Below are 12,425 nucleotides of genomic sequence, written 5' to 3'. Positions count from 1 at the left end.
TGAAACCAGGAGAAGGGTTTTGCTGAGGCTGATAGCTTCCTTGCTGGTTGTTCCTAGGCTGATAACCACTTTGTTGGTTGTTGGAATAGGATTTCTGTTGATAGTTGTTGTACTGAAAGTTTGGCTCTTTTTTGTACTAGCTACCATTGTTGTTAATGAAACACAACTCTTCTTGACCTTCCAAACCCTCAACCTCATGGACAACAGGTGATGTCTCTTGGTTTGGGTTACCAACAAAGTTCAGCTGCTCTTGAGTGAATTTATCAGCAATGAGTATGTCTATCTTATCCTGAGAGCCTTTAACCCCCTCCTCGTCTACTTGTCATCTGTTCTACTGCCTCTGTCGTGGTCTCCACTGTAGACTCCGTCACTCTTTACCATGTTGTCAACCAGCTCTTCTGCATCTTCCTTAGTTCTTCCCAAGAAGAACCCATTGCTAGCTGTATCCAATTTGGCTCTGTACTTAGGAAGAGCACCCCTGTAGAATGTGCTCAGCAAGCTTTCCTTAAAGAAACCTGGTGTGGGCATTGAGCTTGGTAGCCCTTGAATCTCTCCCAGGCTTCACTGAATCCTTCCAAGTTCTTCTGTTGAAAACTGGAAATCTCATTTCTCAGCTTAGCAGTTCTTGAAGTAGAGAAGAACTTTTCCAAGAATGCTTTCTTGCAGTCATCCCAGGTGGTGATCGAGTCGCTGGGTAGAGACTTCTCCCACTGACGTGCCTTATCCCCCAAAGAGAAAGGGAATAGCTTGAGATTTAAGGCATCCTCGGACACACCATTGGTTTTTGACAACCCACAGTAGCTGTCGAACCTGTCCAAGTGATCAAATGGGTCCTCCAAATCCAAGCCATGATACTTGTTGTTCTCGATCACGTTGAGGAGTCCTGATTTGATCTCAAAGTTGTTAGCTGCCACAGCCGGTGCTCGGATTCCCAGTCTATGACCATGAATGTTGGGGCGGTCATAAGTGCCAATGGGTCGAGCTGCTCGCTGTGGGTGTTGTGGAACGTTGTTGGCTCCATTGGCGTTCGCATCATCTTGAGGTTGGTCTCCCATATGAATATCCAGTCTCTGCAAGTGAGGCTGTTGCTCTTCTTCTCTTCTCTTTCTATCACACTCTCTCTCTAAAGCTCTGATGTCTGCAACTCTGGAAACTAGGTTTGATGGACCCCTGCTCCTCAAGTTCATACACCTAAAAATAAAAGGGAGGTGATGAAGGAGAATCAGTAACAAAAGAAAAGAATAAAAATGACTTAGTCTCAAACAAGTGACTAAATCTCAATGTTCAAATCTACTCAAAATTTGGCAACGGCGCCAATTTGATGTTAAGAGTTTTCAAGGCTCTTAAGACAAATGATGTAGTATAAAAGATTGTCGAACCAATTCTAAGGGATTTCAAAGCACTGAGAATGCAAGTACTCACTTAATCTAAGTGCAACCAGTGATTTAAAAGATTTCTAAACCAATGATTAATGCTAATGCAGTTTCAAAATAATAAAAGTGATAAATGAAGTAAATTTCTTAACTAAGGGAAGAGAGAACTCATGGGCATAGGGATTAGACCTTGGGTGATCAAGTTTCGAACTAAGGATGGAAAACGATCAATCAAACTATCAATCTTAAGCTTAGACACAGTTCTAAACAAGCTCTATGTCTAGATGAATGTTCATCTACTAACACATTTCAAACATCAAATGTCTTTGGTTGAATAGTATGAAAGCAATCATTACTAACAAGTCTAATGGCTATCTTAGCACCTCTAACAACAAATGTCTTTGGCAAAGTATGCTAAAAGCTTAGAAGAGTTGTCTCAGACATTTCATCAAACACTTTTTGGGTGGAAAATGCCTAAAGATCAACTTTTGAGAGGCCAACTCAGAAGATGCATTATGAATACTCTACTAGCAAGGACTAAGAATGATCTACACTAAAACATCCTAGCTCTAACCTAATCACCCTTAATATCTCTAACCCATGAATTCAAAAAGTGATTACTCACTAATCTCCATGATTCCTCTTAAACCCATATTGGATTTCAGATTAATCATGTAGAGAAATACAGAGAATCGATATGAAAACAACAGGATTGCAATAACAGAAAATCAATTGAATCAAAGAGATGAACTTTCCAAGAGGTTTTTGGTGGTTTTCTTAAGATAAAAGATAACCTGCCTCCAATGGCTTACAAAAGGTACTTAAACATAGGTTTAGAAAGTGTAAAACATGCATAACAAAATAACCAAAAAGCCCTTGATAAATCATAAGTTCGACCAAATTGGCAACGCGCAACGACCTCGGCACGTCGCTCCGGGAGGTCGCTCTGGGTGCTGGGAGCGACCTCAGGTAGTCCCTATGGGACATCGCTCCCGGATTGTTCGTCTCTCTCAAATCGACACAACCCGAGCGACCTCTGGGTGTCGCTGTGGTGAGGTCGCTCTGGAGCTGGAGCGACTTCGCCTTGTCGCTCTAGGAGGTCGCTCCGAAGCGTAAATGGCGAGCGACCTCTTGTTGTCGCTCTGGTAAGGTTGCTCTGAGAGGTAGGGCACAGCGAGTTCATGGCGTCGCTCCGGTAGGGTCGCTCCCATGCATTGCTCGTCCAATGATCACCTTAATCACCTCTTTTGAGCTCCAAACGCATCCAAATGTCCCCAAGAACTCCATGTGGTACTCCAATACCTAATAAAGACTCGTGCATGCAAAATGCAACCTAAACATGGCTAAATCCTAGTGTATATGATCAAAATGCACATGGGTGAATGGATAACACAATGGAAATATGCAAGATATCAGTTTTTAAGCTAGATTCGCTCGACCCTTCAACCCCATAGCATTCTGCTAGCTCATAATAAAAATCCTAGGAAATTAGTGACTATTCTTAATCTTTAGCGTAACCTCTGGAATGTGAGATTGATCTCGTTTTCTTGAATGTCGGGGCTTCTCAATCCCGGAATAGCTGGTCACCGATGAACTTATCAAATTTATAACTGTCACCATCTATTAAGAACTTGACAATTGAAACTGAAAGAGAGCTGGACATATCACCTGAGCTAAACACCGAGAGCTCTAGCTGTACAATCACCTCCTTGCCACATCCAGATCAGTAAGTCTCCAGAATATGCAAGAAAAGTCAAGAAACACCACCACAAGATTTCAACAAATCTATTGTGGCACCGAGAAGTGAAGGAGACCAAATGCTGACACCGAGACACTCAATGACTCTCGAGAACTGACTCAACATTTGCGACCTTTGAAAACCGGAGACCGTTAACTTGGTTGTGAAACCCTAATCAGTGTCAACGGAATAAGAGTAAACCACAAAAAACCCAAGGAGACAAAATCGAATTAGAAAGCCGACACTTTCAGACGGAGGAACCGAAAGAGAAGCCATGACGAAATGAAAGCAGTACCACTAGTAGCTTCATAGGGCTATGGACAACAATCACACCAGCACGAGACTAAATAGAACTCTAGAACCATCTCCGCTTGCGAACTTTGGGACAGACTTGCTGTGTTGTATTGTGGGGTAAATTTGTCATTGATGTTAACGAAAAAATTCAATTGCGTGGTCAGCATGTAATAACCTGCGTTTTGAGGTTTGTCAAAATAAAGATTTGGAAAGGTATATGTATTTTTTGGAAAGTTATGCTATATGTTTACCGAATATATCTAGCCTTACAAATCGTAATAAACTAGATGATAACCCGCACGCAGGGTGAGTTTCTTGTACTAATGTTTTTTTCATTAAATGGTTTTAACATTTTGCAACACAACAATCTTTATCGATTGTAAAATGACAAATCCAAATGTTGGTCTCTTAAATGTATCATCATTGTTAAAGAGTTAATATATTACAACTCATTTGAAATATTTTTGAGACTTCATATGCACAATTGAAAATTAAGTTTTGCTGCTCACACAAATCATCAAAACTAGATAGGCAACATTGATTGTAAAATGACGAAAGGGGATTAGGTTTTTTGCTCTCGATTTTTTTACTATTGACTCTCCATAAGTGATATCATTTTCTACCTCTATAAAATTGTGCTTTCGTTCTACATTTTGTTTCATTGATATGAGTTTAATTTGTTTCTTTTTTTTTAACTTCTTCTATAAATTCGGTGAATTACATACGTGTCAATTTAAAAAGATGGACATCTTTAAAAATTAGTTCCACTCCAGATACATACATATCTAAGAATCAAAATTTTGAAGAAAATCACCGACAAACTCTATTCACAGATTAGTGTTCAAATATAATATATCAAGCTGTTATAGAATATAAGAGATGACTCGAAATATAAATGTATGTCTAGTATATATTCACCAGTTCGGTCTAAAAGTCATCTAATTCTAGAAAAAAAAAAATTAATTATTTTTTAACCTACGGTTTAGTTACTTAAGAGTATACCGATAAATATATATATAATACCTTACCATTTTAGTATATGTAAATTATGTATAAACTAAGAATGTTTGATTTATTAAATGATAAACAAGAACAATTATGATAAATAGCTCAAATATTTCATTCTTATAATTATAATAGCTAGATAGGGTATTAGGAAGAAACGAATGTTAGACGAATGATCAAATCTCTTATTCTTCGAACAAAATCAAAAGGAGGTGATTGAAATATTTTCACGATATTTCATTAAAAAAATTTAGGAATAAAAATCAAGACTAAATTATTTAATCTGAATGAAATAATATATATAGTGCTTCCAATATTAAAAATTACTTCGATTTGAAGAAGTATATTTCTAGATTGTTAGGATCATATAACATATTGGAAACCACTTATTTAAAAAATAATTTGTATATATAAAAGTATATACATTAGAGTAAGCACATAAATCAAAACTAATACTTTTTGTTAATTTACAATCAAGTTTTGGGTAGATAAATCAAAACAATTATTTTATTTACTTTATACGGTGTATAATTAAACTTTAGTGATATTGAAATAGATATATATATATATATATATATATATATAGTACATTTATATAGAAATATTTACTATAGACACTTGCTACTCATATGATTTTATTAATATTTGTATCTTTGATGTAACAAAAATTTAAACTGTTAATGACAAAACTGTTAAAGTGAGATTTTTCAAAACAATTTTCAAAATTAAAATATTAAAATCTCAATAATTTTCACTGAAAATATTGAAATTAAGATATTTTATATTTTTATAAAGTGTATAATTTAATTTAAATGATATATATATATATATATATATATTAATGAGATTTCATATTCAAACGATTTATAATTATTTGTATCTTGCTTGAACAAAAAAAAGTTAAACCATTGATCACAAAAATTTTAATGTGAGACTTTTACCATTTTTAGCAGTTATAGTCATTTTAAAAAATTTAAAATATAACATATAAGAAAAAATGTAAATTTTGTTATTATATGCTTAATGTTATTGTTTAATTTCTTTTAATAATATTAAATTAAAAAAAAAGAGAGAAAATACAAAAAATGTTATCAAATATGTATATTCGTAATCATTAATTGTCATATATTTTTTAATCAAAAAAACAGAACTCATTTTTAGGAATATAGCCCCGTTAAGTCTTCTGAGTCTTCTGAGATTCTGTTAAGTCTCTGGACGACGTCCATGGAAGTCGTCTGGTATAGTTGATCTTAAAAATAATTTATAAATTTTGTAAAAAATATTTTGATAAGCGAAAAATTAAAATCATGTAATTATAAACAGTTTTAAGTGATATAAATTAAGTTATAATAAAATTGAATTGTTTTCAACATAGATGAGTGAAAATAGTGAATCATGATATTCTTTGGTCTAGGGTTTGACAACATATGTTGTAGTATTATATGTATTCTTAGGGTTAGATTTTGGAAAGCTTAATGTTTTTTTGAAAAATTAAATCTTTGCCTACATGTGATTATTTCTGTATATAGTAAACACCTTTTAAGTTTAATTTGATTTTATGAAGTGTTTAGTTAGTTAATTTAGTTTAGGGGTTATGTTTAGGGTCTAGACGACTAACATGTAAGTCGTCTGGCGATTAGAAGACTTCTCTGAAAGTCTTCTAACTCCCGCTAAAAATATTTTAGTTTCCCACTAAAAATATTGAAGTCTTCTGGGCGACTTACAAGTAAGTTGTCTAGTAAGTCGTCTAGTAAGTCTTCTGATCGAAAATATTTGACCTTATTGAAATTTTGTCTCCATATATAAAAAAAAAAATACACATTCTCTCTCTTCCTCTCTAATGGCTGCAACAAAAATGGTATGTTTCTCATTATAAAACTATCCACCCTCTCTCTAATCTCTATGAACTTACAAACACCAAACTTTATATCAATTTATTATTTTTGTCTCATGTCTTTCTCACTCGTTTATCTTGTTTTGCAGGTTTTTCATCATATGGTTCTCATCTTCCACTCATTTAAAGGTGGATTTATTGATTTTAGATATGCATTTTTTTGTGTTCTATAAAGGTAGATTTATCTAATCTTCTAGTCATTTTGTCTGTTTTTAAGCCATTTGAACGTTTTTGGAGATGCAGGTTTTTCAGATCTGGATTTGGATATGAAGGTTTTTCAGATCTGGAAGACTTCTGGGCTAGAAGACTTCCAGACAACTTCCAGGAAGTCTTCTGACCGAGTCTTCTCCCATGTCTCCCTTTCATAATAGATCTGAGCGTTTTGGTAAGTTTTTATATCTGATTTTTCTTTATTTGGTAATCTCCTCTTGTATAAAGTTCATACTTTTTCCCAAACTAAAACTCTTCAAACCCACTCTAATCTCTTTGACTTGAAAACACTAAACTTTATATGAATTTTTCATTTTTTGTCTCATGTCTTTCTCACTAATCTATCTTTTTGTTGCAGGTTTTTAATTAGATGGTTCTCATCATCCACTTGGATATGTACTTTGTGGTTCTATAAAAGTATATCTATCTAATTTTACACTCATTTTCTCCGTTTTTAAGCCATTTGAACATTTTTTGATATGATATGCAAGTTTTTCAGATCTGGGTTTGATATACATGTTTTTCAGATCTGGATCAGATCTTGGAAGACCTATGGGAAGTTTTCTCGGAAGTCTTCTAAAATATAATGCGCTAGAAGACTTCTTGGAAGTCTTCCAGATGACTTCCAGGAAGTCTTCTGACGGGGTCTTCTTCCATATCAAATGGAGTCTAAGCTTGTCTTTGTAGAGGAATGATCTATAATAGTTTTGTTTGTGGTCTGTTTTGTGATTTGCATGTGTACTCTTTTAGTTGTGACTTTTTTTGTAAATTTGAAGAGATATTAATGAAAAAGTTTGGTAAAATGTTAATTTTCCACAATATTATCTTGCCAAAATTACTTGACATTAATTGAAGTTATTGATACAACTTCAATAGCAAAACACAATAACAAAAAAAAAAAAAATCAAATTTATTACAACTAAGGGAGAAGAGTTCTCAAGAAAACTTAGACAAATTCACAAAAGATAAAACATTACATAAGTTCAAAGCTAGAACACTTTCATTAGATACATAAGTAAAAAGTATATCTTATGATCTGAGAAGACACATTAAACCATGTTACTTGATATTCTTGAAGTTACTTAACACTTTTGAAAATTAAATAAACATATCTTAAAATTACTTAACAAATTTACAAAAACTAACGTAGAAGACTTCCACGGAAGTCTTCTCAATTAGCTAGAAACTTTACAAAGCATGAATGTTGGTGACCTCGTAAATATCACCAATTAAGTTATAAATTTCATTCAGTAGCCCCAATATTGACTAATATATATGAATTAAAAAAAAAATTAAAATTCTTTATAGTTTTAGAGAAAATGAAAGTTTATTAAACATTGTCTCAGACGACTTCCACGGAGGTCATCTGGTAGACTTCTAGGAAGTCGTCCATTTAGGTTAGTTTTGCAATTGATTTTTAACCTAGACGACTTACATGAAGTCGTCCATCTTTGTTTGTTAAAAAAAAAATTCGAGACGACTTCCATGTAAGTCATCTAGGGAAAACAGGTTAGTTTTGCATTTGACCGAATTGTGTCAGAAATTTGACTTTTCATCGTCCATTAAAAAATTAAAAAACAATATTTTGTTATACCTAGACGACTTCCATGTAAGTCGTCTCAGGTTAGTTTTGCAATTGAAAAATAAAACAAAAAATATTATTTTTTTCTAGACGACTTACACGGAAGTCGTCCGTCCGACGACTTACATGGAAGTCGTCCAAGATAAGCAAGGTTTGACCAGAATCTCGGAATAAAATCATGGACGAATTTCGTGTAAGTCGTCTGATGGACGACTTCCGTGTAAGTCGTCTAGACAAAAATAAATTTTTTTGTTTTATTTTTCAATTGCAAAACTAACCTGAGACGACTTACATGGAAGTCGTCTAGATATAACAAAATATTGATTTTTGTAATTTTCTACTGGACGACTTACATGACAAGTCAAATTTCTGACACAATCCGGTCAAATGCAAAACTAACCCCGTTTACCTTAGACGACTTACATGGAAGTCGTCTCGATTTTTTTTTAACAAACAAAGATGAACGACTTCCATGTAAGTGGTCTAGAAAAACACATTTAAAAGTCAATTGCAAAACTAACTTCTGCATTGACCAGAAGACTTCCATGTAAGTCGTCTACAGCCAGACGACTTACTCGGAAGTCGTCTGGACGAACAGATCTGGAAAAAAAAACTAATTTCATAGTTTCAACCAGTGAGATAACTTGTTTACCACACAAAAGTCTTCTCCAAGCACCCAAAATCCCAAACAAAAGTGACCCACCAAGAATCGTAAGCTTCAGTGGCTCTATGAAACATAAAAATTTTAGAATCAAAATCTTGGGTGTTTTTGGATGAATATGGAGAGAAATCAAAGAGATGTTGTTTTTAGTTCATAAGAATTGAGAAAGAAGGAGTGTAAATCGATTTTTAGGTGCATTAAGAGCTTCAAATTGGTTGTTCATGGTGGTTGGTGTATTGATGGCAATGACAATATTGTGAATACTTGAGGAAGATGAGAGTGATAGAGTAAAATATGCATTTTCGAAAAAAAAAGAAAAAAAAAGTGATGGCATTTTAGTAAATAATCTGAACTTTGGGGGTGAAAGAGACAAGTCAAAGTTCCAAAAAAAACATGGGTTAGTTTTGTGTTTGACTTCAAGTTTTGAGTCATATTTGCAAAAAGCCCTTAAGGGATGATTGGTAAGGGCTGTAGCTTTATATTTTTGCTGTAGAATTTAATCTGTGGATTTATTTGCTGTAGTTTTCATTGCTGTAACTTTCTAAATCACTAATTTTTTGTCCTGAAAATAAAGCTCTCTACAGTCATATTTTGATTTTGCAGAATTTTTTTTGCTGTGAGTTTAAAAAAAAAAAAAAAAACTCGATGGGTTGACATATATAGGTCTAGACTAAATTTTGGTTGTCCAGAGCATCTACAGCCACAACCAATCATCTCATAAATCTATAGGTTTTATAATCTAGTGTTATTCAATGATCGATTTTAATTTTTATTTTCAAATATAGTGTTATTGGTTATTATATTTACAATATCTCTACTAAATGATTTTAAAATTTAGTGTTATTAGTTTTTGTATTCAAAATCTTTTTAATGAAAGAATTTTAAATCCATTGTTATTCGATTAGAGATTTGAATACAACATTTCAAATTTTGTGTTATTCATGTTTGATAGATTTCTACAATTCATTGGACTTTAAATATTTTGAATGAATTTGGATTTACTTTTATGTGTAAAATCTTTCAATCCAAATCTTCCATGTTACTCAAGATTTTATAAAACCAAAACTTCTAACGAATAACAAAAGAAAACAAAATATAAAATAAAAAGGAACGTCTACTCTCCCTTTTCTTTCATCTAACCTATTCTCCAACATAAAAATAATTTTCATTCTTGAACTAAACCCAGATTTTCGTGTATCAAATTTTCCAAACGTAAATCTCTTCTTTTGACTATTCATACATGCTCCTTACTTCTGACTTGTTGATTCACATGGTATAACATCATTTCCTTTTTACCGTCATAATAATAATTATATAAAATACTATTTTATTTTCTATTAATTTTTGTGTTTAAGGTATTTTAGTTACAGTTTATATAAAATTTCGTTTTTAAACTATGGAATTAAATTTCAAATTAGAATCCACTTAAAATGGAGTTCAATTTTATTATAGAAATCAAATGATATCATGTTGATTTTTTTTCGACCCAAAAAAAAAACATGTTGATTTTATAAATAAATTGATAAGGATTTTAAAACATGTAGAAAAATCATGTATCTTTAATTGTAAACTGAATCAAAAAAATTAAATCTTATCTAGTTGAAGTCTTATGGATTTGATTTAAACTTATGCAACCAATAACACTCCCTAAGAATCATCGTAATAATGATATGTGGATACGAAAATACGTTGTAATGACGTAGGATTAATATATAGGAGATATGGTTATTGCAGATGATTGTAGCCTTTATAAGTCAATTTCTTAATTTGTTATATTTTTACATAAGCCCAACATTGTTCTCTTATTTTTTGTTTCTTTGAACGAACCCAACATTGTTCTCTATACCAATGGTTAAGCAATTCGGACAGCCAAGCAAATCGAACACCCAACATGTTTTAATACAATGTTTTCTATATCAAAAGTTATATATTTAATTACGTAATAATATATATATATATATATGTAATATTATATATTATAATAACATTTACATTTCTAATATCAATAGTTTAAAAATGCTTATCTCTCTTAACAGATTTCACTTCGCGCGATGTGCAGATCATCACCTAGTTCCAAGTAAATGGTTAACAAGATTCTTTTAGCTGGATTTATCAAAATTGCAATACGGTTTGACGACCGACGTTAAAACAAATTATAGCATCACGATCTTTTCAATGAGTAAAGATTTTTTTTTTTTTTTCAATGAGTAAAGATACGATAAAGCAAGAAAGTTAAAGAAACTAAAGATACGATAACAAATTTTATTTTGCAAATGGCCATGACAGTAGAGTTGGGTGCTGTTAAGGCAACTTAGTTTACGATTGAAATATAATTAAATAACTAGATTTTGATCCGCGCTTTCAAATCGCGGATTTATTTTTGTTTTTTTTTTCAATTGACAAATATTTAGTAAATGTCACATTTTCATATATTTGTGTTTTATTTTATAAAAGACTTAAAAATTTTATTTTTATTTATCGTATTTCATTTTAAATGACTATTTATGTTAAAAAAATTAAACTTTATTTTTTTAATGAATTAAGTTGGTATAACTCTGATAAATTAATTTTATTATGGGGTTAATATTTTAATTAAAAAATTATATACTTTTAATAAAGATTTATACTTTTCAATAAAAAAATTCAATTATTTTTATGAATGCTTAAATTATATTAAGAAAAGAAAAAAATAATAATTAAGAATAGATGAAAAAAAATTATTTGAACTTGGACTCAATGGTCCAAAGGAAAAAAAAAGGTGAGAATTGAATCTGATTTTTTAATAGGCCCAAATGGCCCAAGAGAGATTTGATTTGGGCTGGATCCAAAAATAATGACCCAATATAGATTTGTTATTAATATTACTTAATTGCCCTTAATGAAACATGCAATGTTAGTGAAGGAAACATGCCCCTAAGGTAATTATGACAATAGGATCCTGCTTTAATAGTATAGATAATCACCAGCGCCTCACATATATACAAAAGTAATAATAATATTAACATCATTCATCATTTAAATATTTTTTTTTTGGGGGGGGGGGGGGGGGTATTCAATGGTTTAGGACACTAATCGTCTTCATAGGCTTAATTAACTAAACAGCTGTGTTAGAAGAATCAACCCATGTGGTATGTCTATGATTATTATATTGAAACCTGTTCTACATATACATAATTCTTTCTATTATTAGTCAGTCGATAATTACCTATGGTTCTATTCTTTTTTCTTCTCTTTAACAAATTTTAAAGGAGACCAGAGAAGCATTTATAATCTTCTTGACGAAAATAATTGATATAAATGGATTGGTTTGTATCATAAAAAGTGATACATTTCACAGAGATTAAAAAAACTGTATAATAGACTAATATATCATTATTTATTGTACGCTTAATTAAATAAAAATCTATTACATATTCAAAAAGGTAAAAATATATTTAATGTATAAAATTATATTGAAAAATGTAGAAAGACATTTTTGAAAAGAAAAAAAACTAGAGGGACACTGTTTGTGAAACAAAATGGAGTATATTTTTTATGTAGCACCGCTGTGTATTGAAGCTTATAATATGAATGACCGTGATAATCATAAGGTATTTATATAGCCTATTAGCCATACTGGTATACGGAAAGCTTGATAAAGTCATGTTGGTAATTTGCTACTACAATAC

The 12,425-nt window shown here is 31.7% G+C and overlaps 1 non-coding gene across 1 annotated transcript; it reads left to right on the top strand.

Annotated features, from left to right (window-relative positions):
* Nucleotides 1–511: 511 nt before the first annotated feature.
* Nucleotides 512–617, top strand: LOC125593612. The gene has a single exon (XR_007329512.1). It is a non-coding gene; the product is annotated as a small nucleolar RNA R71 (small nucleolar RNA).
* Nucleotides 618–12,425: the final 11,808 nt, after the last annotated feature.

Source organism: Brassica napus, chromosome C9 (assembly GCF_020379485.1).
Source record: "Brassica napus cultivar Da-Ae chromosome C9, Da-Ae, whole genome shotgun sequence".
Classification (NCBI taxonomy): domain Eukaryota; kingdom Viridiplantae; phylum Streptophyta; class Magnoliopsida; order Brassicales; family Brassicaceae; genus Brassica; species Brassica napus.
Note: the sequence above shows the minus strand (reverse complement) of the source record. Positions and strands in the feature narration are given on the sequence as shown.